At 43.5% G+C, this 25,357-nt stretch overlaps 1 protein-coding gene across 6 annotated transcripts in view; it reads right to left on the bottom strand.

The window, feature by feature from the left end:
• The window catches only part of ABHD6 (abhydrolase domain containing 6), a 111,019-nt gene that overhangs the window by 38,095 nt on the left and 47,567 nt on the right, over positions 1-25,357 (bottom strand). The window contains exon 1 of one of the 6 annotated variants that reach the window (XM_029241783.1): positions 15,149-15,558. The exons of 2 other annotated variants lie outside the window; for them this stretch is intronic. The gene's annotated coding sequence lies outside the window, so the exon portion shown is untranslated. Of the gene's footprint in view, positions 1-14,823; positions 14,845-15,138; positions 15,559-25,357 lie in introns of those variants that run through there. 3 more of the 6 variants (XM_029241780.1, XM_029241779.1, XM_029241784.1) reach the window with 3 other exon arrangements.

The raw sequence follows: 25,357 nt of genomic DNA, 5'->3' as shown, positions 1-25,357 counted from the left end.
ACACAAACACATGCAGGCTAAACAATACGTTACTAAATAACCAAGAGATCACTGAAGAAATCAAAGAGGAAATCAAAAAATACCTAGAGACAAATGACAATGAAAAATGATGATCCAAAACCTATGGGATGCAGCAAAAGCAGTTCTAGGAGGGAAGTTTATAGATATACAAGCCTACCTCAAGAAACAAGAAAAATCTCAAATAAACAATCTAACCTTACACCTAAAGGAACTAGAGAAAGAAGAACAAACAAAACGCAACGTTAGCAGAAGGAAAGAAATCATAAAGATCAGAGCAGAAATAAATGAAATAGAAACAAAGAAAACAATAGCAAAGATCAATAAAACTAAAAGCTGATTCTTTGAGGAGATAAACAAAATTGATAAACCACTAGCCAGACTCATCAAAAAAAAGAGGGAGACGACTCAAATCAATAAAATTAGAAATGAAAAAGGAGAAGTTACGACAGACACCGGAGAAATACAAAGCATCCTAAGAGACTACTACAAGCAACTCTATGGCAACAAAATGGACAACCTGGAAGAAATGGGCAAATTCTTAGAAAGGTATAACCCTCCAAGACTGAACCAGGAAGAAATAGAAAATATGAACAGACCAATCACAAGTAATGAAATTGAAACTGCGATTTAAAATCTTCCAACAAACAAAAGTCCAGGACCAGATGGCTTCACAGGTGAATTCTATCAAACATTTAGAGAAGAGCTAACACCCATCCTTCTCAAACTCTTCCAAAACACTGCAGAGTAAGGAATACTCAAAATCTCATTCTATGAGGCCACCATCACCCTGATACCCAAAGCAGACAAAGATACTACAAAAAAAGAAAATTACAGACCAATATCACTGATGAATACAGATGCAAAAATCCTCAACAAAATACTAGCAAACAGAATCCAACAACACATTAAAAGGATCATACACCATAATCAAGTGGGATTTATACCAGGGATACAAGGATTCTTCAATATATGCAAACCAATCAGTGTGATACACCATATTAACAAACTGAAGAATAAAAACCATATGATCAGCTCAATAGATGCAGAAAAAGCTTCTGACAAAATTAAACACCCATTTATGATAAAAACTCTCCAGAAAGTGAGGCATAGAGGGAACCTACCTCAACATAATAAAGGCCATACACAACAAACCCACATTCTCAGTGGTGAAAAACTGAAAGCATTTCCTCTAAGATCAGGAACAAGACAAGGATGTCCACTCTCACCACTATTATTCAACATAGTTTTGGAAGTCCTAGCCACGGCAATCAGAGAAGAAAAAGAAATAAAAGAAATACAAATTGGAAAGGAAGAAGTAAAACTGTCACTGCTTGCAGATGACATGATACTATACATAGAGAATCCTAAAGATGCTAGCAGAAAACTACTAGAGCTAATCAATGAATTTGGTAAAGTCGCAGGATACAGAATTAATGCACAGAAATCTCTTGCATTCCTATACACTAATGATGAAAAATCTGAAAGAGAAATTAAGGAAACACTCCCATTTACCATTGCAACAAAAAGAATGAAATACCTAGGAATAAACTTACCTAGGGAGACAAAAGACCTGTATGCAGAAAACTATAAGACACTGATGAAAGAAATTAAAGATGATACCAACAGATGGAGAGATATACCATGTTCTTGGATTGGAAGAATCAATATTGTTAAAATGACTATACTACCCGAAGCAATCTACAGATTCAATGCAATCCCTATCAAATTACCAATGGCATTTTTTACGGAACTAGAACAAAAAATCTTAAAATTTGTATGGAGACACAGAAGACCCCAAATAGCCAAAGCAGTCTTGAGGGAAAAAAACAGAGCTGGAGGAATCAGACTCCCTGACTTCAGACTATACTACAAAGCTACAGTAATCAAGACAATATGGTACTGGCACAAAAACAGAAACATAGATCAATGGAACAAGAGAGAAAGCCAGAGATAAACCCACGCACCTATGGTCAACTAATCTATGACGAAGGAGGCAAGGCTATACAGTGGAGAAAAGACAGTCTCTTCAATAAGTGATGCTGAGAAAACTGGACAGCTACATGTAAAAGAATGAAATTAGAACACTCCCTAACACCATACACCAAAATAAAATCAAAATGGATTCGAGACCTAAATGTAAGACTGGACACTATAAAACTCTTAGAGGAAAACATAGGAACAACACTCTTTGACATAAATGACAGCAAGATCTTTTTTGACCCACCTCCTAGAGTAATGGAAATAAAAACAAAAATAAACAAATGGGACCTAATGAAACTTAAAAGCTTTTGCACAGCAAAGGAAACCATAAACAAGATGAAAAGACAACCCTCAGAACGGGAGAAAATATCTGCAAACGAATCAACGGACAAAGGATTAATCTCCAAAATATACAAGCAGCTCATGCAGCTCAATATTCAAAAAACAAACAACCCAATCCAAAAATGGGCAGAAGACCTAAATAGACATTTCTTCAAAAAAGACATACAGATGGCCAAGAAGCACATGAAAAGCTGCTCAACATCACTAATGATTAGAGAAATGCAAATCAAAACTACAATGAGGTATCAACTCACACCAGTTAGAATGGGCATCATCAGAAAATCTACAAACAACATATGCTGGAGAGGGTGTGGAGAAAAGGGAACCCTCTTGCACTGTTGGTGGCAATGTACATTGATACAGCCACTATGGAGAACAGTATGGAGGTTCCTTAAAAAACTGAAAATAGAATTACCATATGATCCAGCAATCCCACTACTGGGCATATACCCAGAGAAAACCATAATTCAAAAAGACACATGCACCCCAATGTTCACTGCAGCACTATTTACAATAGCCAAGTCACGGAAGCTACCTAAATGCCCATCGACAGACGAATGGATAAAGAAGATGTGGTACATATATACAATGGAATATTACTCAGCCATAAAAAGGAATGAAATTGGGTCATTTGTTGAGATGTGGATGGATCTAGACTGTCATACAGAGTGAAGTACAAATATCGTATATTAACACGTGTATGTGGAACCTAGAAAAATGGTACAGATGAACCGGTTTGCAGGGCAGAAGTTGAGTCACACATGTAGAGAACAAACGTATGGACACCAAGGGGGGAAAAGCGGTGGGCGGGTGGGGGTGGGATGAATTGGGCGATTGGGATTGACACGTATACACTGATGTGTATAAAATTGATGACTAATAAGAACCTGCTGTATAAAAAATAAATAAAATAAAATTTAAAAATAAAATAAAATACCATGAAAGTTCTAGAGGAAAACATGAGAACTCTGTTTGAAAACACCTTCACAGGGAAAGCCTTTCTAAGTTAAGATTTAAAACCTAGAGGCCATAACATAAAGATTAATAAGCTTACTAAATAAAAATGTTTTTAAATGTCCACATGGAAAGGGATATCATGGGACTTCCCCAGTAGCGCAGTGGTTAAGACTCCACACTCCCAATGCTGGGGGCCCAGGTTCGATCCCTGGTCAGGGAACTAGATCCCACATGCATGCCGAAACTAAGAGTTCGCGTGCCACAACTGAGGAGCCTGTGAGCTGCAACTAAGAAGCCTGCTGGCCGCCACTAAGGAGCACATGTGTCACAACTAAAGGAGCCCGCGAGCTGCAATTAAGGAGCCTGCCTGCCGCAGCTAAGACCCAACACAACCAAATTAATAAATTAAATAAATAATAAATTAAATAAATATTAAAAAAAAGGATATCATGACCAAGGTTAAAATGTGTCAATACATATCAGAGACGACAGACTAATAAAGGGTCCTACAAATCAATAAAAACAACAACAAAATACAGTAGAAAAATGGGCGAATGATCTGAGTAGTTCATGTAACAGAAAGGAAATACAAATGACTCTTCGACATATAAAAAGATGCTCAATCTCATTTACAAGAGAAATGCAAATTAAACCTACAAGGCGATGGTGATCTTTATTGTATTGGCAAAGAACAAAAAGTGTAATAACAGACTGTGCTGCTGGGGCCGTGGGAAAATAGATGTCCTCACGCAAGGTACAGATTTATACTCCCATCAACAAACCCTACAGATGGCATTTTGGCAAAATCTGCAGCAATGTACAGTACACATACCTTTGATCTAATAATCTAATTTCTAGGAAATGATCTGTGTTCAGACCTGAACATGTTTGAGAACATGTTTGTGAAGGGTTATTTGTTATAGTATTACTTATCATGGCAAAAAAAATTGGAACTCACATGCCCACTCGTAGGGGATATGTTAAGTAAATGATGGTACTACTTTATAAAGAAGTATAATGTACAGCCATTAAATACAAATAAAATTAACTATAAGCCATTAAAATAATGAGGCATATTTGTCTCTACGGGTAATGACCTCCAAGGTACACTGTTAACTAAAAATGCAAGGAACAGAAGAGAATGGGTAGAATAACATCTCTTGCATTGAGAGAGAGAGAGAAATATGCACGTTATGCTTATATGTGTGTAAAATGTTTCAGGATGGATACAGATGGTAATCATGACTGGGGCTGGGAAGGAAACTGAGAGGCTAGGGGCACAGATGAGGGAGACTTCTCACTGATATCCTTTTGTACCTTTTGAATTGCTACCATGTGCATGTTCAAGGTTTTCCCTATTTAATTAAAAAATACAATATAGGGACTCCCCTGGTGATCCAGTGGTAAAGAATCCATCCTGCAATGCAGGGGACGCGGGTTCGATCCCCGGTCAGGTAACTAAGATCCCACGTGCCACAGGGCAACTAAGCCCGTGCGCCACAACTACAGAGCCCGCATGCCACAAACTACAGAGCCCATGCGCCACAACTAGAGAAGAGAAAACCTGCACGATGCAACTAGAGAGAAGCCCACACACCACAGTGAAGAGCCTGCAAGCCACAAAGAAGAGAGCCCGTGTGCCACAACTAAGACCCGATGCAGCCAAAAATAAAAATAAGCAAATAAAATAAAATATTTTAAAAATACAATATAAACTCCTCAAGTACAATGGTCTATCCTACATTGTCCAATAGAGTAGCCACTAGTCACATGGTGACTGTTTAAATTTAAAATGATCAAAACTAAATAAAACATAAAATTCAGCTCCTCAGCTGCGCTAGCCACATTTCACATGCTCAATAGCCACAGAAAGTGTATCTCCTTCATGGTTCTGGGAAAGGTACTGATAAGAAGATTCACTCTGTCCTGCTTTGTACCAAATCACTAGCAGCTGATTCCCCACGGGGGTTTTTGCTCGAGAGCCAGCCAAGCCCACAGCCCCATGCCCTACTTCTGCCACCTGGGGCAGCACTGTGGGCAAGGAAGCTCAGCCCAGCAGGCTGGTCCTGTAGACAGAGAATCAGAGAACCAGAAAATCCTGCTACCCAATCCTGAGGAGAAGGGACACAACCCGAGAAGAGAGAGAGGCAGGCAGGTCAATCAGGGGCTCAGCTGGAAGGCAGGTGGCTTATATACCCAGTGGCACATCTTCTAAAAAAAATCGTACTGGCCAAGAAGCAAGGCAATGAAACACGCACAGCATATCCTGAACTAGCCCAGCACCTTCAAAGCAGCAGCCTCTGGGATCAAGATGTAGGCTGGTGATTAGTCTGAAATAACCACCTGCTTGAAATCATGCTTAAAGCAAGAAAATCCTACAGAAATAAAAGCCAGTCTTCCACTGGATAAAAGAGGAGCCAAAAGCCACTTGACCCTTCACCTCCAAGGACCACAAAGTCTTCAGGCTCTCAGGGAGCCCAGAACAAGCTTTAATTCGAACACTGCTCTATGAATTAATGCGAACACATGCACTGTCATTGGCTGAGATCAGCTCTCACAGGTAAAGTGCTGGAAAGAGCATCACATAAGTGACTACTTTCCACATGACTGAGAGGAATTAAAATAGCCCTCTATATGGGTATGCAATAGCAGAAGGCCGGAAATAGAACCTCAGGGCCCCAAAACACTCTCCCATGGCTCGAGTCTGTGCTCCGAACTCAAAAGAAAAGCAAGGAGATTAAAGAGGGCTTTGTCATTTCTAAAGGAGGGAAGCTGGTCTACAGTATTTTCTAACTGCAGGGACAAAGCCAGTGTGAGACAAAAAGGAGCCCTGTTATAAACAGCTGGCAGGTTCTACCAGGACAAGAACTCTGGCTCCCAGCATGAGGTTCAGCATTCAGAGCCCTTCATGAGCTGGTCCCTACCTTCTCTAGCCAGAATCTCTTCCCCAGAGATCTCTGTAACACAGGGAAATCAGCATCAGGAAAAGGTGATGCCACGCTCAAAATTTTAGTTAAAACACAGTTTTGTTTAGAACTTTATCCAAATAAGTAAACAAAAATCAAAATCTATCCTAAGATCAATAGCAAATATGGAACAAAATTTAAGTTATAACTGCCATCTTGTGCTAATTCTTAGAACAAAGAATAAATCGCATGTAAATTGCCTTAGAGTATGGTTAAGTCCTTCCAGTTAACATTTGGTTGTCACAGCGCTATTATACAAGGGATGTTTTTTGCAAAAATGCTTTACTGCTTTGCCCCAGGCCTCTCAATCCTTTGATTTTCAAGTCCCGCCCTCTCGTCATCGACTAACAGGTGTCACGTTGCCAGACCCCATCTATTACTGCCTCCGCAGTCAAGCGGCTTCTGCGGTGAGTTCATGAAATCCCATGTCTCTCTCTCCAAGGTTTGTCTTGTATTTGTAAAATGTCCTTGCGACCTGGGAGAGACGATGACCAAGAGGTGGATGCTCCTGGAGCATGGCTGGACACCAGTGTTGAAAAGAGACGGAGGCACGACGGGGTGGGACCCAAGTTTGTAAGTGGCAAGTCCATTAATGAATATTTTCCTGTTAAAACGTCTGCTTCCCCACTAAAACCTGTAAACTATGGGGAATCTGTTACTAGATAGGCTGATAATCAGACCCTCTGGTGACTGTACCTGAACTGGCTTTGTATTTTTCTCCACTGCCCCATTTTCTGTCGACCTGGACGATACCCTCTATCTATCCCCATCTCCTAACAAATCTTTCTGGCAGAACTAAGAGTTATCTCCTTCAGTCCCCCAGCCATTAGCAACCTCGGCTTCATTCTCCATACCTACAAGTATTTATGACCTGCATCTTTTACCATAATACTCACGAAAACACTGGCTGTACCCTCCACTAGGCTGCAAGCTCCTTGAAGACAAGTCTTACTACATCTCTGCATCTGCCATGGCACTTTAGCATACACGAAGGGCAAGGGAAGAGCTAAATGGGACCCCACGTTGGATCGCTTGACTTTAACCTTTGCCTTTCGTTGCTTTTGTTATTATACTCATACATAATGGCCTGCCTCAGGGAACCCTGCCCACCTGTGAACGGCTGCAAGAAAAAAAGAAACTAACACATCCCCTCACCGAGGCTGGTCATTCCAGGAGATATTCTGCAAGACTGATGGCCCTTTTACTTTACTTCCTCTCCGCCTCTCCCTCTCTATTCTGCCTTATTACTTTACTTCCTCACCACCTCCCCCTCTCTGATTCTATAAAAGAAACTGGCATCCAAGTCCAGATAAGATGGTTTATCAGAGACACTAGTCTGCCATCTTCTCGGTCAGCCAGCTTTCCGAATAAAGTCGTCTTCCTTGCCTCAACACCTCGTCTCCGATTCACTGGCCTCTTGTGCGGCGAGCAGAGCGAGCTTGAGCTCGGTAACACTTGGTGGTCACTTGGTATAAATACCAAGTGAAAGCATGGAAGCCATGAATCAGCAGGGCGGCCCCAGCAGCGCCACTGCAGGCCATTCCTTCACTTTGCTCGTTACGGCCACCAGTAAAATGAACATTCCTCATCACAGCAGTGTAGCTTTAGAGGCTCCAGTTCAGATGCGAAGGTGAGACCCAGAGAGGTTAAGCCAGGTGCCCAATGGCACACAGCTCTTCTCTCCTCTGCCCCTACTCCACTGGTGGCTCACAGTGGCCCTCAGCATGACATGGAAGGCCCCCGCCCCACCTTTCCCTGAATGATCTGCAATCCCTACACCTTACGCTCCTTCACACCCGCACAGCTTTGGCACAAACGCTCCCCTCTCCCTAGCACGCCCCTGCCTGGTGAGCTCCCGCTCAACCTTCAAGTCTTGGCTACGAAAATATTACCCCATCTGTAAATGCTCCTCTGAGGGTTCAGCTGCGCAGTTCCATAACCTGGGTTCAATTCTCTGCTCTGTCACTGATCCGTGTGTGACCTTGGCAAGTCACTGAACCTCTTAGAGCCTCAGTGTGGGAACAAAATGAGATGATGCATGGAGACTGCTCAAAGCAGTGACTGGCGGATGCGACTGCTCACAGCACAGCTGGGAAGAGCTGCCCTGCCTTCCAAGGCGGCGCTAGAAAGCCCTGCCACTGAAACTGAGCAGGACCCTATGGGGCCCTCCTAGGCACAAAAGCCCTTCTGTGTCCTCCATTTCTTGTTTGTAGGCTTCATTCAGCCTCCTTGACCTTCCCTGAGTTCCAAAGGGAATATTCAAACAGTTGCTAATCAGGGAAGAGAGGGAATGCAGAAACAGAGGAGCTGTCAGAATAGTGCAGCCTTGGGGCAGGGTCCTGGTTCCTCCTCAGGGAATATACATCACAGTATCTTTGCCCTCTTCTGCAGAAACTAAGTCCCCCACCCAGGTGGAGGATGGTAACTTCAGGACGAGCGCAAGATTCCTGGAGCACTACCCTGTTACCTCACCACCAACCAATCAGAAGAAACTCACAACCTGCAGCCCGCACCCCAAATTTAACTTTAAAATGGTCTCCCCCAAAACCACCAGGGAGTTCGGGGTTTTTGAGCATGAGTCCCCTGTTCTCCTTGCTTGGCCCTGCAATAAACTTTCTCTGCTCCAAAATCTGACATTTTGGTTTGCTTGGCCTTTCTGTGTGTCGGGCACATGAACTTGTGTTCAGAAACACCACACCTCCATCACCCTGCACTGCCACTGTGCCCAGGTCTGTTCAGATGCCTGTTATCTTTATATTCCCAGAGTGTAACCCATAGCTCAGTTCCCGAACTTCATCACATATAAGGCTTGAATTCTATTCCATATAATCTTTTTTTTTTTTTGGGGGGGGGGTGGTGGCTGTACCACGCAGCATGTGGGACTTCCCAGACCAGGGATAGAACCTGTGCCCCCTGCAGTGGAAGTGCAGAGTCTTAACCACGGGACCACCAGGGAAGTCCAAGCTTGAATCCTATCCTGGGTATATCACAGATCAAACACCCAATACCAATAGCCAAAAGCCACAGCTTAAACCACCTAGGAGAAAGGCTGCTGTCACTTTGGGTAATTACTTCACAAGAAGAGGATCTCAACCTGCAGCAGTGTAAGTAAGAACCTGCCCACACCTTCAGCAGGAGGTACAGCTTCCCTGAGTCAGCAGCTTCCCTGGTACAGCCCCAAAGGCATCCAACCACGGACAGCAACACCCTACACAGCTTCTGGGATTGAAAAACCTGAAATATGATCAAGAGGGTTCCTGAGGGCTCCGTTTAGGAGGATATCTTGATCTCTCCCTATCTTTTTTTTTTTTTTTGGCTGCGTTGGGTCTTTGTTGCTGCGCCCCGGCCTTCTCTAGCTGCGGCGAGCAGGGGCTACTCTGTTGCGGTGTGCGGGCTTCTCATTGCGGTGGCTTCTCTTGTTGTGGAGCATGGGCTCTAGGCACATGGGCTTCGGTAGTTGTGGCACGCAGGCTCAGTAGTTGTGGTGCATGGGCTTAGCTGCTCCGGCATGTGGGATCTTCCCAGACCAGGGCTCTAACCCGTGTCCCCTGCGTTGGCAGGCGGATTCTTAACCACTGAGCCACCAGGGAAGACCCCTTGACCTCTTCTGAAGAGGCAACTACATCCAAGGTCAAGGAGGACTTTGGTTTGCAAAAATTATGTCTTTGGGGCCAGATTAATTATTTGTTGTGAAGGGCTTTCCTATGCATTGTGAGGGTAATTAACAGTATCGCAGGTGAGGCCCCCAAGTTGTGACAAGCAAAAATGTCTCCAGATGCTGCCAAATGCTCCCTAGGGGGAAAGCTGCCCTCAGGGGAGACCACTTCTACAGGAAGTGAGCCCACTCAACTCCAACCTTTATTACTGTAGTTAATCAGTGAGGAACATTTTTAGCCACTCACCAAATCTACCTTGACATATTTTCTTCCAGTGCTCAGGAATTTTTTTTTTTTAAGGGCACAGTCTAGAAGGCAGTTGTTCTCTTGAAGGCAGTGGTTCTCAACCCGGTCTGCACAACAGAATCCCCCAGGGAGCTTTAAAAAAAATACAGATTCCTCGGATTCCAGGTACCACCCTCAGAGATTCAGGTTCAGCTGGCCTGGGGCAGAGTCCAGGCATGGGTATTTTTTAACCTTCTCTAGAAGGTTATAACATGCAGCCAGGAGATGCACTGCCCACAGACATTTCATCTGATTCCACCCTCTCTCCCATCCTTTGAATCCGGCAGTGTTAAAAGCCAGTGAGCCATTCAGCCAAAATGAGGCTAAGGGGATTTATTAACATCCTCATTCTTGACAGTAAAACATCCTCCGCACACTCCATTCCTTGGCCTGCAGATGACTTGCCAGAAAGGGAACTTAACCCCGTAATCAAGTGGCTTTCCCATGGCCTTATAGATATAAACAGTGCTATCCCATATGACTTTCTGTGAAGACAGGAATGTTCTCTATTTGCTTAATACGGCAGCTGCTGGCCACATGGCACATGAGCACTTGAAATGTGGCTAGTGTGACTGAAGAACAGAATTTTTGATTTTATTTAATTTGAATTAATTTGAATTTAAATAGCCACATGTGGCTAAAGGTCGCTGTAACGGATAGTACAATAAGTGTTTATGTCCCTACAGGGTCACAGAAATAAAGAAAAGTCCTAAAGTCTGCTAAATTCCATAGAACTGCGAAACTTACAAAACGTTATGTCTTAAAATGTCTAAACTCAACAGTCCTTAAATTATCAAATGGGATCCTAATGTATTCCAACAAAGAATCAATTTAGGAGAAATTTTAAAATAAAAATTTTTTTTTTCAACTTGCATAACTAGCACCCCAGCATATTCCAAACACAGCTTTGAGGGGGGCATTCCTGGCCCTCTTCTTTTGAACACTCATCATTGTAATAATTGATCTAGTCATCAGAATAACCAGGAGCTGGAAAAGAACACGACACAGGGAAGTTGATTTCCACTCTCAGTAGTTCATTAGAGTACTAGGATAAAACACTCTTGCTTTCCTTCCCTCCAAACCCAGATAACTTTTGCATGGAACCTCTTGCCCCCAAGATAGGCCTGAACCAACACACAATGAAAACCAAGGTCATCTCTAAGAGCAAGTTTTTTTTCTCCTATCATTGTTTCATAATCACTTACAATTGAACAAATCGCATTCACGCATTCATTCCAGGTGTGCAGATCCTCACAGAACTAGTAGCTCATAAATTTTTAAAAAGCTAACGAATAGAAAGGCAATTCTATCTCATTGTAAAGGCAATGGATGGTTTGGAGTTGAAGAAACTCTCACCGGCCTTCCTGAGTACAAAAAATATTTATCTCAAAAAAAAAAGTGTATATCAACTATACTCCTATAAAAATTAAAAGAGGTTTTTCCCTGGTGGCGCAGTGGTTAAGAATCCGCCCGCCAATGCAGGGGACACAGGTTCGAGCCCTGGTCTGGGAAGATCCCACATGACACAGAGCAACTAAGCCCGTGCGCCACAACTACTAAGCCTGCGCTCTAGAGCCGGCAAGCCACAACTACTGAGCCCGCATGCCACAACTACTGAAGCCCACGCGCCTAGAGCTCACGCTCCGCAACAAGAGAAGCCACTGCAATGAGAAGCCCACGCACTGCAACAAAGAGTAGTCCCTGCTCGCCCCAACTAGAGAAAGCTCAAGTGCAGCAACGAAGACTCAGTGCAGCCAAAAATAAATAAATAAAAAATAAATTAAAGTACAGAATCTTTAAAAAATAATAATAATAAATTAAAAGAAAAAAAAATGCTTACTCTCCTCGGCCCGAACTCCCTTGACCCATCTCTAAGCAGAGTATGAGCCATTTAATAATGAGTTAATAATTCTCCAGTAATTCAAAGTGGTGCTCACTCTTCATAATAGCTGGTACTTATTGAGTGCTTACCACATGCTGGGCCCTGTGTTTTATTTTATCTAAATCTCACCACTGCCTTCTGAAGCAGGTACCATTACCAGAAGCTGAGGCTCAGAGTTTAGGTAACTGGCCCATGGCCACACAGCTACCAAGTGGTAGAAATGGGATTTGGACCCAAGTCTCTCTGATTTTCTGGTGGGAATCCTTTGGGTTGTAAACAAAAACAAACATGTAATTATAGCATTCGGTACCACACTGAGCCATTCTCTCTTTGATCAGCTGCAGCTCAATGAAGGGAGTTTGGGGTAGCAGGGTTCAGAAATTCTGAGCTTATCCTTACTTCAGAAACTACCCCATCCCCCATGGACCTATTTCTCTGTCCTGGGGCTTCACCAGGCATGTGGAAGAGGAGTCTTGCGGAACGCTCGTGATCCTGCCAGCACAACTGCACCCAAGAGGACAAGACAGATGCGTGCGGCAGAACTTTCCAAACGCCATCGGGGAGTAGAAGGTAGTAGGGTCCCAGCTATGGGATCCCAAGGGAGAAAGAAACAAATTTTAGTTGGGGGCAGGGGAAAAATCAGGGGAGTGTTCTTGGAGGGGACAGATGAGCTAGACCCTAAGGGGTAGGTAATATTTTGTTAAATCAAAAACAAATGGAGGGGGCTTCCCAGGTGGCGCAGTGGTTGAGAGTCCGCTTGCCGATGCAGGAGACACGGGTTCATGCCCTGGTCCGGGAAGATCCCACATGCCGCGGAGCAGCTGGGCCCATGAGCCATGGCCGCTGAGCCTGCGCGTCCGCAACGGGAGAGGCCACAACAGTGAGAGGCCCGCGTACCGCAAAACAAACAAACAAACAAATGGAGACCAGCCTTAAAAATTCCCTGATCAGGTGAGACCAGTTTAGTCATACAAACAAAGCTTAATTTATTTTGCAAGACTAACTTGACCTGGGTCATTTCTTGCTTGTCCCTAAACATCATAAGCAAAACCTTAACTTGTTTCCCAAGGTTGATATGAGGTAACTATTAACCAATTCCCTGTTATTTAAGAAAATTCTAATACCATAACCAACCACTGTAAAGAATAAACCGTCACTGCTTTCTCCCTATGTAAGCTGCTTTATAATAATATATCCCTGAGCCTCATTCCATTGTTTTGGTTCGAGCGCTCCAGGTTCTGTCTTGTTGGTGTGTTTGCACAATAAATTTTTACTAATTACTACTCTGGTGATTCATCGGTTTTACTTCTGTTATTTCTGAACTTTTGACAATTTAGACATTAGAGATTCCATGAAGGGCATTCCCAGAGGTGGGGACAGCCTAAGCAAAGGCAGCAGCAGGAAGAATGTGTGTTCACTAGCCTGGGCTAGAGCAAAGGAAGCAGAGAAGGAAAGGGGAGGTCACAGTGCAGAGGGGGAGGGGGCAGGGTCTCCAGGGGCCTAGCTGAAAGGCTGAGGCAGCATCAGAGAACCCAGGAAGTACCCAAGTAACTATCCCAGGACCTGTTTTGCACCCCGGTCCTGGCACTGTCAGGCTGTGTGGCCTCAAGCAAGTCCCTTCTCCTTTCTGGGCATCAGTATCCTTGAGGAGGCTACCAAGGATTTCTTGCTGGTCTGAAAACCTAATTTTAGAAAAATAAACTGATGGTAGGAACACAGGTTATTAATTTCTCTAATTTTTAACTTCCTATATTTTAAAAATATTGTTGATAAGAATTTATTAGTAACAATAAAATAAGTCTAGTTGTTCAGAATAGGGGCTTTGAGGTGTGTGTTCTGGGAGGGAACCATATCTGAACCCCTCACATTCCTCCTCTAAGAAATGGGCACAGTGGTGGCACCTACCTCATGGGGCTGTTGAGAGGAATAAGGCAGGTTTTTTTAAGGTGCTTAGGAAAGGGCCTGGCACCCTGTATTTGCTTATTGTACGTCAGCTGTCATTAATAATAAACTATTTTTAACTCCCAGCCAGGTGGAGTCAGCCATTAGGGATTTCTGAGCCGGTGAGAGGTGAGACAAACGCTGGCCTCTGGTCCCAGCAGGGACCTTTTGTTACTTAACCAGCTAGGCCCGGGGGCACAAAAAAGGACTCATACATTGGCCTGGATGTACAGCATTTTCACCCTCCGGCACCCTCTTCCTCCCTCCCTACCTCACTCTGTCAACTTGGCCTCCTCCACTCCTCTGCGGGTTCAGGGGTGCAAACCCGCACGTGCTCTGCCCTGCAGCTGGCGTTACACAATCTGCATTTCCAAGACTGCCAGGAAGCCCTTGTAGGAGTGGGCTGGGGATGCTGCGGTTGTTGGCCAGCCGGCTCCGGGCTGTCAGGGTGTTTGGACCAGTATCCTGACTCGCCAGCTGCGGGGAGGAGAGGGCGCAAGGGCAAGGGAATTGGGGCAGGCTGAGGAAAGGGGAGCTGAAAGGCTGCTGGAGGTCGGTTTGGGCTGGGAGAGGTCTTGAGGGGTGCAGATGTCTGGGGGCAGGACGGGGGCAGGTGACTGCGGCTGGGAGGGCAGCCGAGCAGCAGCCCTTCCCCAGAAAGTGGGAGAAACGGGGGTGCAGGAGCCTCCAAACCACCCAGGCACTTGGGTGGGGAGCGCACACGGGTTGATGATGGCGCAAGCAGTGGGGAGGCCAAACAGAAAGACGTTGCAGGTCCCCGACCCATCCTCACCTTGTCCGCGGCCTTAGGAAAGCAGGCACCCCGGGCCCGGGAAGTAGGGGGACCAGGGATTCGGGAATGTCAAACCTATCCAGGCACCGGAAGGAAGCGCGCAGGGGCTGATGCCAGGGCGGGGGAACGGAGTAAAAAGGGAGGTGCATGTTCCCGACCCTTCTTCACCTCGTGCCTCTTGGAGGGAGGCCAGACAGCCCGCACTCGGTAAGTGGAGGGTAGGTCACGGGGCCATTGGAGGAGCCCCTGGATACTCCCTCCTAGACGTGCACACCCCCACCCCGCCTCAGCCCGCCCCACCCCACCAGCGCTCACCTCACCTGACCTCGGCCGCCTGGGACCAGCCGCACTATCTAGACGCCTGTCCTCGGCCCTGGGCTCCTGCTCAGGTCCAGCATCAACGCCCGCGCCCGCGCCGCTCTCAGCTCCGGGGCCGGCTCGGATGGGAGCCTTAAAGGCGCTGCGTGAGGGCCTACGTCCTCCGACAGAAAAGCCGGCTCCGCCCGCGCCCGGCCCCCAGCGCTGCTTCCCGGCTGTTGCGTTCTGTCTTGGGGTCTCAGGGGCGAGAACCCCTAGCTCCCCGGCGCCCCCGGCTTATAGCATTAAGCCCGGAGTGTAAAGTTAGTATTCCGCACAACCTGACCCCAGCAACCCGTCTCCAGGCATCCAATAGTTTCACGCCGCGAAGCCAGGGGCGGGGTTGGGGGAAGAGGGGAAGAACCCAAACACCCCAGCCCCGCCCCGAAGGCGCTCACTTGCGCCCTGGGGGAGAGATCGGAACCCAGAGGGCCACACACAGTTTCACAATGCGACGCCAGAATTCGTCGCGGCATTGTGTTTCATTTACTGAGCACCTGTTGTGTGCCTAGCGCTGCTGGGCACCGCACCCGGCAGTAACTCCGGCTGGATCTCTGACCCCGAAGGGCTCGGAGAGACAGACAGGTTCTCGGGCAAGCAAAGTAACCCTACCTTATATGGGTTATCTCATTTGATCCTATGAGGTGGACATTGTGCTTGGCTTCCTGTTTCAGAATTCTGAGAAGAGGGGCTTGCCCTGTAAAGGACAGAACTGGGAATTCCAACCCTGGATCGTCTAGCTCCAAAGCTCTTGGGGACAAAAATAGCCATCTTATAAGGCTTTCAGCCACCACTGGTTAAATGCCCGCTATGGCCACTTCTTCATTTTAAGGACAATTAAACCTCACTAGGCCAAAAAAATAGGAAGGGGAGCATAAAGGTTATCACCCATTAAAATTCAAATACTGTTTTCTGTCTAACTTATCTACCACAAAGCCTAGGTTTTTGAACATCTGGCCTCAGTTTACTACTCCAGCCTCATTTCCTAGCATTCCAAGGGCGCCTGGGCTGAACTCTACCACCTCGGCCTTTGCCAAGAACTCTCATCCTTTCCTACTTGGCCTGGCTACTCCTTCCTCTCTTTTTTCCATACCTCAATTCAAATGTCACTTCCTCCAGGAAGCCTTCCTTAAGTTCCCTTCGGACCCACACTGTACTGTGGGCTTCTTCCACCAAAGTACTTATTCATTAATTTAACAAATATTTACTGAGCACTTGCTATGTGCTGAGCACCGTGTGTGTGTGTGTGTGTGTGTGTGTGTGTGTGTGTGTGTGTGTGTGGTGGTGGTGGTGGTGGCTGCGACAGAGATGTCTTCCTCCTGCACTGAGTCTCTGGCTTGTCTGCTTCTCACTCCAGACCTAGGTGGGACCAGTACCCAGCAGGACTCTCTTGTCCATTTAAATCCACCACAGAGGCAGCCTCAGGCCTGCCAAGCCCTCCAGACTGGCAAACCCTAGCTGAGTTGGGCAGGTCTTGGGTTTTAAGAATGGGATGTGGATGAGAAGCCCCAGAGATGTGGCAAAGGTGAATCTCTGAGGCCACTGGTGACCACCCTGTAAAATCTGCTTCTGTCAGGGCTACTGGAATCCATCCAGAGTTTGGGACAATCTCCCTGGCTGGAGCTGGAGCATCTTCTTCTAAGATGTTAGCCACCTCATCATTCAGACTTCAAGAGCTTCATCTGACTTGCTTCATGGACTTGTTCTCAGAGCTTTGGGGACAATTTATTCATCAAAGGCCATGTTACCTTCTCCGGCCTTAACTCTCCTCAAACTAGCAGTCCTTCAACACCCCCGAGCAGGCCCAGAGAGGCAGCAGGGACTAAGACTGATCTTTAGTCCTCACTTACAACTTATTAGCAATCTCAGGCTCAGGGAGCATTCACCAAACAGCGAGGGGGTGAATGAATAAATAAGGGAATGAAATGCATGGATGACTTCCTGGAAGACCCCACATTGGAAGCCATCAATAAGCTTTACCTGGTGTATTGGAACACTGGAAAACACCTGTCTTTTACATTTAATTTTTTTCCTCTCCAAAACCTTAAAAATGGGTAATTCATCTTTTCTTCTAATTCCTAGTTTGTGGCCCCAGAGGCCTCCTAGGGTCTGGAGTTTCTAAATCCAGAGAGGTTTTTTTTTTCCCCAGAGTTTTTTATTTAGATACACTGAGCTCCAGGTGGGAGTCCCCTTCCCTGTGACTCTTCTCCACCTGGTGACTGACAGGAGAGAAGCCTTAATTAGCTTCTGTTTCACGGTGAAGCTCAGAAGGCAGGAGGAGAGGAGGGGACTCACCTGAGGTCCCACCTCAAGTCAGCAATGCCCCATTCACTCTCTCTGAGGAATCAGCGGTGGGTGGGAGGCCAGGGAGCAGTCCCAGGGGCAATCCACATTCCTAATGGCACCTTCAGTCATTTTAAGTATAAACTCCTTATTGCCTGACAGGTCTCACCCCAGCATTAGGAAAGAGTTTGGAAACCTCTCCTCTGCCAGCTGGTGCAGCAAAGGGCCCCAGACTTCACCCTGCCACACAGTCTATGGACATCTCCTAGACTCAGCAGCATACCAGTCAGAACTGAGTGGTGCCAATGGTCACCACTGTTTAATGCACACTTATTACTGATCGGGCATTGGACATCACCTCACTTAGTCCTCACAATAACCCTGTGAGATGTGCTCACCCACTTTACAGATGGGAGCATTGAGGGGTTAACTGACTCACTCAAGATCCCATAGCCAGTGGTGGGGCCAGTAGTCAAAGAAGTTCATTCATTCATTCATTCATTCATCGAATATTACCAAGGACCTACTACATTCCAGGTACACTCTGGTGAACACATCTTGCCTCAAAGGACTTAGAGTCTTTTAATAATAAGAAAATATTAGTAACTATTGAATCAAGGATTATACACAAGCTCTGATGGAATTATGAGTAACAATAAGTACAAAGGCCAAGTACAAACGCAACATGGCTGAGACTTAAATGCTATAGTATATGGAGGGCTTCCCTGGTGGCACAGTGGTTAAGAATCCGCCTACCAATGCGGGAGACACGGGTTTGAGCCCTGGTCCAGGAAGATCCCACATGCCGCGGAGCAAGTAAGCCCGTGTGCCACAACTACTGAGCCTGCGCTCTAGAGCCCGCAAGCCACAACTACTGAGCCCACGTGCCACAACTACTGAAGCCTGTGCGCCTAGAGCCCATGCTCCGCAACAAGAGAAGCCACCGCAGTGAGAAGCCTGTGCACCACAACGAAGAGTAGCCCTCGCTCACCGCAACTTGAGAAAAGCCCACGTGCAACAACGAAGACCCAATGCAGCCAAAATAAATAAATAAATAAAATTTTTAAAAAGTCAATAGTATACGGAAATATACATAGGAGAAAAATGAAAAATACATGATACCACATGTCCACAGATGCCAGCTGGGCAGCATCCCTGCGCCTATGAGCCATTTCCACAATCCATTCTCCAAAAATTTACTGCATGGCAATTCTGAGCCAACCACTGAGCCCCCTGCCCAATAGGTTATTCAGATGTCACCACCTTGAAGCAGTCTTCCCTGATTACCTATGCAAAATTAACTGTTCTGGGGCTTCCCTGGTGGTGCAGTGGTTAAGAATCCCCGCCAACGCAGGGGACACGGGTTCGAGCCCTGGTCCAGGAAGATCCCACGTGCCACGGAGCAACTAAGCCCGTGCGCCACAACTAGTGAGCCTGCGCGTCTGGAGCCTGTGCTCCGCGAGCCTCAACTACTGAGCCTGCGTGCCACAACTACGGAAGCCTGCACACCTAGAGCCCAAGCTCCACAACAAGAGAAGCCACCGCGATGAGAAGCCCACGCACCACAAGGAAGAGTAGCCCCTGCTCGCTGCGACTAGAGAAAGCCCGTGCGCAGCAATGCAGCCAAAAATAAATAAATAAGATAAATTTATTTAAAAACCACACTATTAAAAAAAATTAACTGTTCCATCATCCATACCCTTGTATCACATTGTACATGAAGCTATATTTACTCATTTCAGTGACTCTTGACTCCACTGAGTTGTGAACTCCTTTTCCACCTCCATCTCCCCAGGGGCCAACATGATGAGTGGCACAGAGCAGGCAAATATTAGCTACCATGTGTTGAGCTCTTCCTGTGTGTCTCACTTTGTGCTCAGTGCTTTACATATATTATCTCAATGAATCATCCCAACAACTCTATGAAGTGGGTACTATTATTAGCCCCATTTTACAGATGAGGAAACTGAGGCTCAAAGAGGTTAAGCTACCCAAGATCACACAGCTGATACTGCCAGAATCCAAACCAAGCTGTGTATGAACACAAAATCTATGTTCTAACCATAACTGCCTACTGCCATAACTAGTAATGGAATTAATTATGAAAGATATGGCAAAGCTCACCTTGCAGCTTATATCTACAAATCTATGAAACACTAACATTTTTAGGCAAAAAAGCATCTTCTTTACAAAAACTTCAAAATACTGCTTATACATCTATTTGTGAATTAAATAATTGTCAAGCCTCTGTTGATGCGTAGGATCAAGTTATGGGAGATACATTTGACTCTAGTCTAAATTACAGGCTGAATTATTACACACCCCCAAAACAGAACATCAAAGCAAGAGTTAAGAAGTAAAAATATATCATGAGACAACAAGGCAACATATGTCAAAATGTAGCATATGATCATGGGAAGAAGGACTCAATAATCAGGAGGCTCTAAAACGACAGTTCTTACACTACTGATTCATTTGTTGAAAATGCCGGTTGAGCACAGTCCTAGGTCAGAGAAGATCGTGGATGGGAGGGAAAGGGAAGCCTTTGAGAGAGCAATGTGACTGCTGCAGGGGAGCAAAATTTGCCACCTCAAAATATGTCTCTTTGGCATGAGGATTAATTTAGGCTCCTTACTTTTAAGAAACAGAAGACTCAGGAAATCTTTCTTTTTACCTCCCCCTTAGCTGCCTAAACAATTTAGATAAAAGGGCTGCTCCCAGGATAGAGTTATCATCAGACATATCTGCAAAGAATATGGAGTAGGCATGGTGGGGGAAACCCCAGCAGGGCCTAGAGAGCAGAGTTCACTCTGTGTCCACTGTCTCTGCCTGGCCCAGCAAACACTTATTTACCAAACGTTTGCTTTTCCATCTTCATGTGACTTGCCTTCTCCCCTGTAAAGTCCCAAACCACTAACCTCAAACATCCTTTTCTGTCTTTAGCCAAAGATGATATTTAAGGTGAGGGTTTGGGCCATGTTGGCAAGTTACTCAGTTCTCCTGGGTCTCTCCCTTATATACACATTATTAAACTTCTGTTTGATTTTCATCTGTTCATGTGTCTCATGTCAGTTTAATTCTTAGACCAGCCAAAAGAATTTACAAGGGTAGAGGAAATTTTCTTCCTCCCCAACACTGTACAAGTATTTTCCAAGTTAGAAGATAATGGAAATTTTCCAAAAGATTAACCTGAACTTTTAACAAGCAGCAAGAGAGACTAATACTCAGAATGGTTGAGACTGGAATGCCAAAGACAGAAAAAGTTTAATTTAAATTCAGATTTGGATCAAGAAGACGAATTTAAAAAAGGAACTGAGCATATGTAATGCTAACAGATGGCAAAGGGAAAGCAAAACCACCAGGTTCCTGTTTACTTCATCTTCATCACACAGAAAGAGCCTCCATTTGGTCAGGTTAGAACATCACGAAGAGGGAAACCAAGTCCAGGATAGGAAGAAAAGACATGGAAAGAACACCCAACAACCTAAAAAATTAGTACCAGTTACCAGATCAAAAGAAATTATTGCCCAGGGAACCAAAAGGATATTTGGGTATGACTTCAGAGACTTATTAAGTGATCTTCGAGAAGTCATGCCACAAGACTCTAATTAGAGTTAGGGTCCCACTTCAAATAGGGAGAAAGATTGATATAGGAATCTAGAGACCAAGAGGGATGGTGTTGATTTCTAGCAAAGTTCTGAGCATGATTATTAAACCGAAACAAAATAGGTAACTACCAAGAGCTCACATGGGTTCAGCATGCATAATTACTCCAAAGGAAGGATTTTTCAACAGTTAGCATAAGTAGATCTGAAGACTGCTGTAGGAACTGTATACAGACCGTAGTAGGCTTTGGACAAAACATTTTATTACCTGTTTATGGGCAAGACGAAGGAATCTAGACTGTATAACATCACAGCTCAGTGGATTCGTAGAAGGTTAAACAACAGTGGCCCAACTTTCTTTAATCTGACAATATCAGACTGGAAGCCATTTTCTAATGGAAATTCTCCAATTCTATGTCCATGACGTTAAAAACAAAGAGAATTTAGATAAACAGAAATCTGATCTTGTCATCAAATTTTAAATCAAACAAAGCTGGGAAGAAAATCAGGGTTCAAAATTGTTTCAATAATTTGGAATATGCCAAAAACATGATGAAATTTAACAGTCTCATCTTTAGGCTTTTAAAATTCAAATGGTATCTCAGCATACCATGGACCAGATATTCTTTTTATTTTCTTTTTTGGACCAGATATTCTGAAACACCCTTCTTCTCAAAACACCTCTATCTTGGATAAAATAGACTTTGTCGTGGGTTGCTTGGCTGAAAGCGTGTTAAAATAAGAGTAGGGGGCAGTGAGCAGTAAATAAATGTGAAATGCATGGTTGTCCCAAGACCAGATATGTATAGCAGACCCATAAACGATATTGGGAGACTAAGCCTTCAGCTCTAAGTTGAAGAAGCTGCATGTGAGAGTCCCGTAGTTATCAGGACCCTCAAATGGCTAGAGCAGCCTCAGGTGGGTAGCGTTCCTTCACTCCAAGCACAAATAAGGATGCTCTCCATAAGAGACCACCCAGTATTCTCATAGATCATGATTAACCAAATATGGTGATTTGGAAGACATATCTGAGGAAATTACTCAGACATATTAGCACAGAGTGATATGATATGGAAAACAGGAAAAAAGATATAGAATATGCAGGATAGACTGAGAAGATCTAAAAATCCATTTAATCAACATCAAAGAAGAAGGAAGGAGAGGCCACATTTTGAAGGAATAATGGCTGAGAATTTCCAGAGCAGAAAAAAAACATGACTCCATAGATGTAGGAAACATAACATATAAAGCAGGATAAATAATAGGAAATCCACACCAAGAAACATTGTAGTGAAACTGCAGAACACTAAAAACAAAAGGTCTCAAAAGCAGCTAGATATTAAAAAAACATTACTCACAAAAGAAGGAATCAGATAGTTAGCAGATTTCTCAATGGCAACATTGGAAGCTAAAGGATAGTAGAATAATATCTTCAAAGACCTGGGAATTGGATACTCTCCATCTTAAGAGGGAGTTCCCTGGTGGTCCAGTGGTTAAGACTCCACATTTCCACTGCAGGGGGTGTGGTTCAATCCCTGGTCAGGGACGATCCCACAGGCTGCAGGGTGCAGAAAAAATGAGTCTGAGAGAAGTTTTTCATCTTGCAAACCTGGAACTCTATACCCCTAAACAATAATTCCCTATTTCCCCCTTACCTCCACCACTGGTAGCCAACATTTTACTCTCTGTCTCTATGAATGTGACTACCTTTAGATACCTCCAATAAGTAAAATATATAATGTTTGTCAAAAAAAAAAAAAAAGCAGATTCCTGGTTTTAAAAATAATTTAGATATGATCATGGTATTGTGTTTTGATATGTTTGCTATGTTATTATTGTTCTTTTCATTTATGTCTATCTTTGAGAGGTAAATACTGAAATAATTAAGGATGAAAAAGAAAAATTAGTCTGAGAATATACTCCAGGATGAGTGTGGGCTTGTAGAGATGATTCCACTGGTTCGAGAACAGTCTCAGTCCCTACGTACCACTCACAGTGCAGGCATCTTGCCAGACTTTGAGATCTTGCTGTGTAAAGACTCATGTTGTCTTTGTAAGAACAGATCCTAAATACAAGCCAAATATTAAAAAGAAAAAAGAAAAGAATGAGGGTGAAATACGGATTAAAACAAAGTGATTTTACAACTGGAAGACTTGACTAACTGAACTTCTAAGATATACTTCAGAAAGAAGAAGCATGACTCAAGAACTGAAATGAAAACCGGAATAGTGAGTGAAGAAATCGGTAAATATGGTGAATCTAAACAAAACTGTCAGTAGAAAACAATCATGGTGACAATAATAATATAAAATTTATAGGTTTAATACAAGGTCAGAACTAAAATGCTGGGAACAATAAATTAGAAAAGAGGTGATTGGAGTTAAATTGTCCTAATGCCTTTGCATTTGTGTGAGAAGTGAATTAGTATAATAACTTTGGCCTTTGTTAAATATGTGTGGTAAAAAGTCAATGGTATTCACTAAAATAATACAAATAAGACACATATATATGTACGTACAAACATACATGCATATATATCTTTTGAACCAATAGGAGGGAAATGACATAAGCCAATAAAAAAACAAACACCAATCAACCCAAAAGAAGTATATTAAAAAGTGACACTTTCCCCCCCAAAAAAGATAGTAAAAATAAGTCCAGATATACTATCACAATAAATGTAAACTAGCTAAATGCCTCAGTTAAAAATCAGAAGTTGTCAAATTGAATGTTAAAAAATCTGAGGCACTGTTTCAAGAGGTACTCCCAAAACCCAGGAATCCGGAAAGGTTGAAAGTAAAAGTACGGAAAATTATATACCTGACAAATACTGTCCGAAAGAAAGCTAGTGTAGCTAAATTAATATTAGATAACATAGACTAACAAAAAATATTATTAAGGATGGAGAGGATCACTGCATAATGATAAAGAGTTCAATTCATCCGCAAAATGTCAGTTCTAAACTATAGAAAACGTATCTTATAATTACTAAAGATATTGATGAAATCTTTAACCAAAGGAAAACTTTAAGTCCAGAAACATTAAAAAAGTTTAGAAGCACATCTAAACTTTCAAGGAATAGATCATTCTACTCTCTCATAGGTTCCTCTGGAAAATAGAAAGAAAGGACATATTCCCAACTCACTCTACAATGCCAATGTAAATTCTGTACCAAAATCATCAGACCAATATTACTCATAAATAAATCAAAAACAAAGAAGTAAAAATCCTAAGTAAAATATTAGTAAATTGAGTCCAGCAATATATAAAAAGGGTGATACTTCATAACCAAGATAAGAAAAATATTCTTGTAGTTAACCTCATCAATATATTAAAGAAAAACTATAATATCATCTAAATAGTTGCAAAATTTTAAAATAAAATTCAACAGTCCCTTATGGTAATAACTCTTAGGGAACTAAGAGAACTTCCTTAACCAGTTAAAAGGCATTTACCAAAGACCTACAGTTTGAGCAAGTATGATCCTCAATACTGAAAAGTTAGGAATACGTCCTTCAAAATCAGAAGCAATTCTGACCAAAATCTCAACGGGGCTTTTCAAGGAAGATGAACTGATTCTAAGATTCCTTGGAAGAGCAAAGGGTCAAGAAAAGCCAAAATACTCCCAAAGAAGAAGGAAAGGTAGCATCAAGCTTATTAAAAATGTATAGTTATTAAGAGAGTATCTATTCATGTAGGGGTAGATTAAAACACTAATGAAACAGAAACACACCCATGCACACAGGGAAACTTGGTTTATGACAAAGCTGACATTTCAGATCAGCAGGGAAAGGAGGACAATTCAGTAAAAAGTGCTAGAACAATTAATTATTCATATAGAAGAATGTGGAATTTAACGATTCTCACTCCCCTCCCCCATTAATTCAAGATAGATGAAAGACTTTAACATAAAAGGCAAAACTAAATTTTTAGAAGACAGTATAAGAGAATATTTTTAGGATCTTTCCAACACTTGGCACAACAAGGCTTTTTCAATCTAGTGGGTAAAATGGTATCTCACTGAGATCTTAATCTTCATGGCCATGATTAATGGGCTTGAGCAATTTTTCATGTATTTATTTGCCATTCCTGTTTCTGTGTCTGTGAAACACCTGTTCATATCATTTCCTCATTTTTCTGTCCATGTCTTAATGCTTTGTAGTTAACATGTGTTGTAAATATCTTCTCCCAGTTTGTGACTTATCTTTTCCCTTTCTTTAGTACTTTGGGATAAACAAACGTTAATTTTAATTTAGTTAAATTATCCTTTGTATTTGGTGCTTTTTATG

The sequence above is a fragment of the Monodon monoceros genome, unplaced genomic scaffold (assembly GCF_005190385.1).
Source record: "Monodon monoceros isolate NGI ecotype Baffin Bay Population unplaced genomic scaffold, NGI_Narwhal_1 Super_Scaffold_3, whole genome shotgun sequence".
Taxonomy (NCBI): domain Eukaryota; kingdom Metazoa; phylum Chordata; class Mammalia; order Artiodactyla; family Monodontidae; genus Monodon; species Monodon monoceros.
The sequence above is the reverse complement of the archived record's forward strand: the minus strand, read 5'-3'. Positions and strand labels throughout refer to the sequence as shown.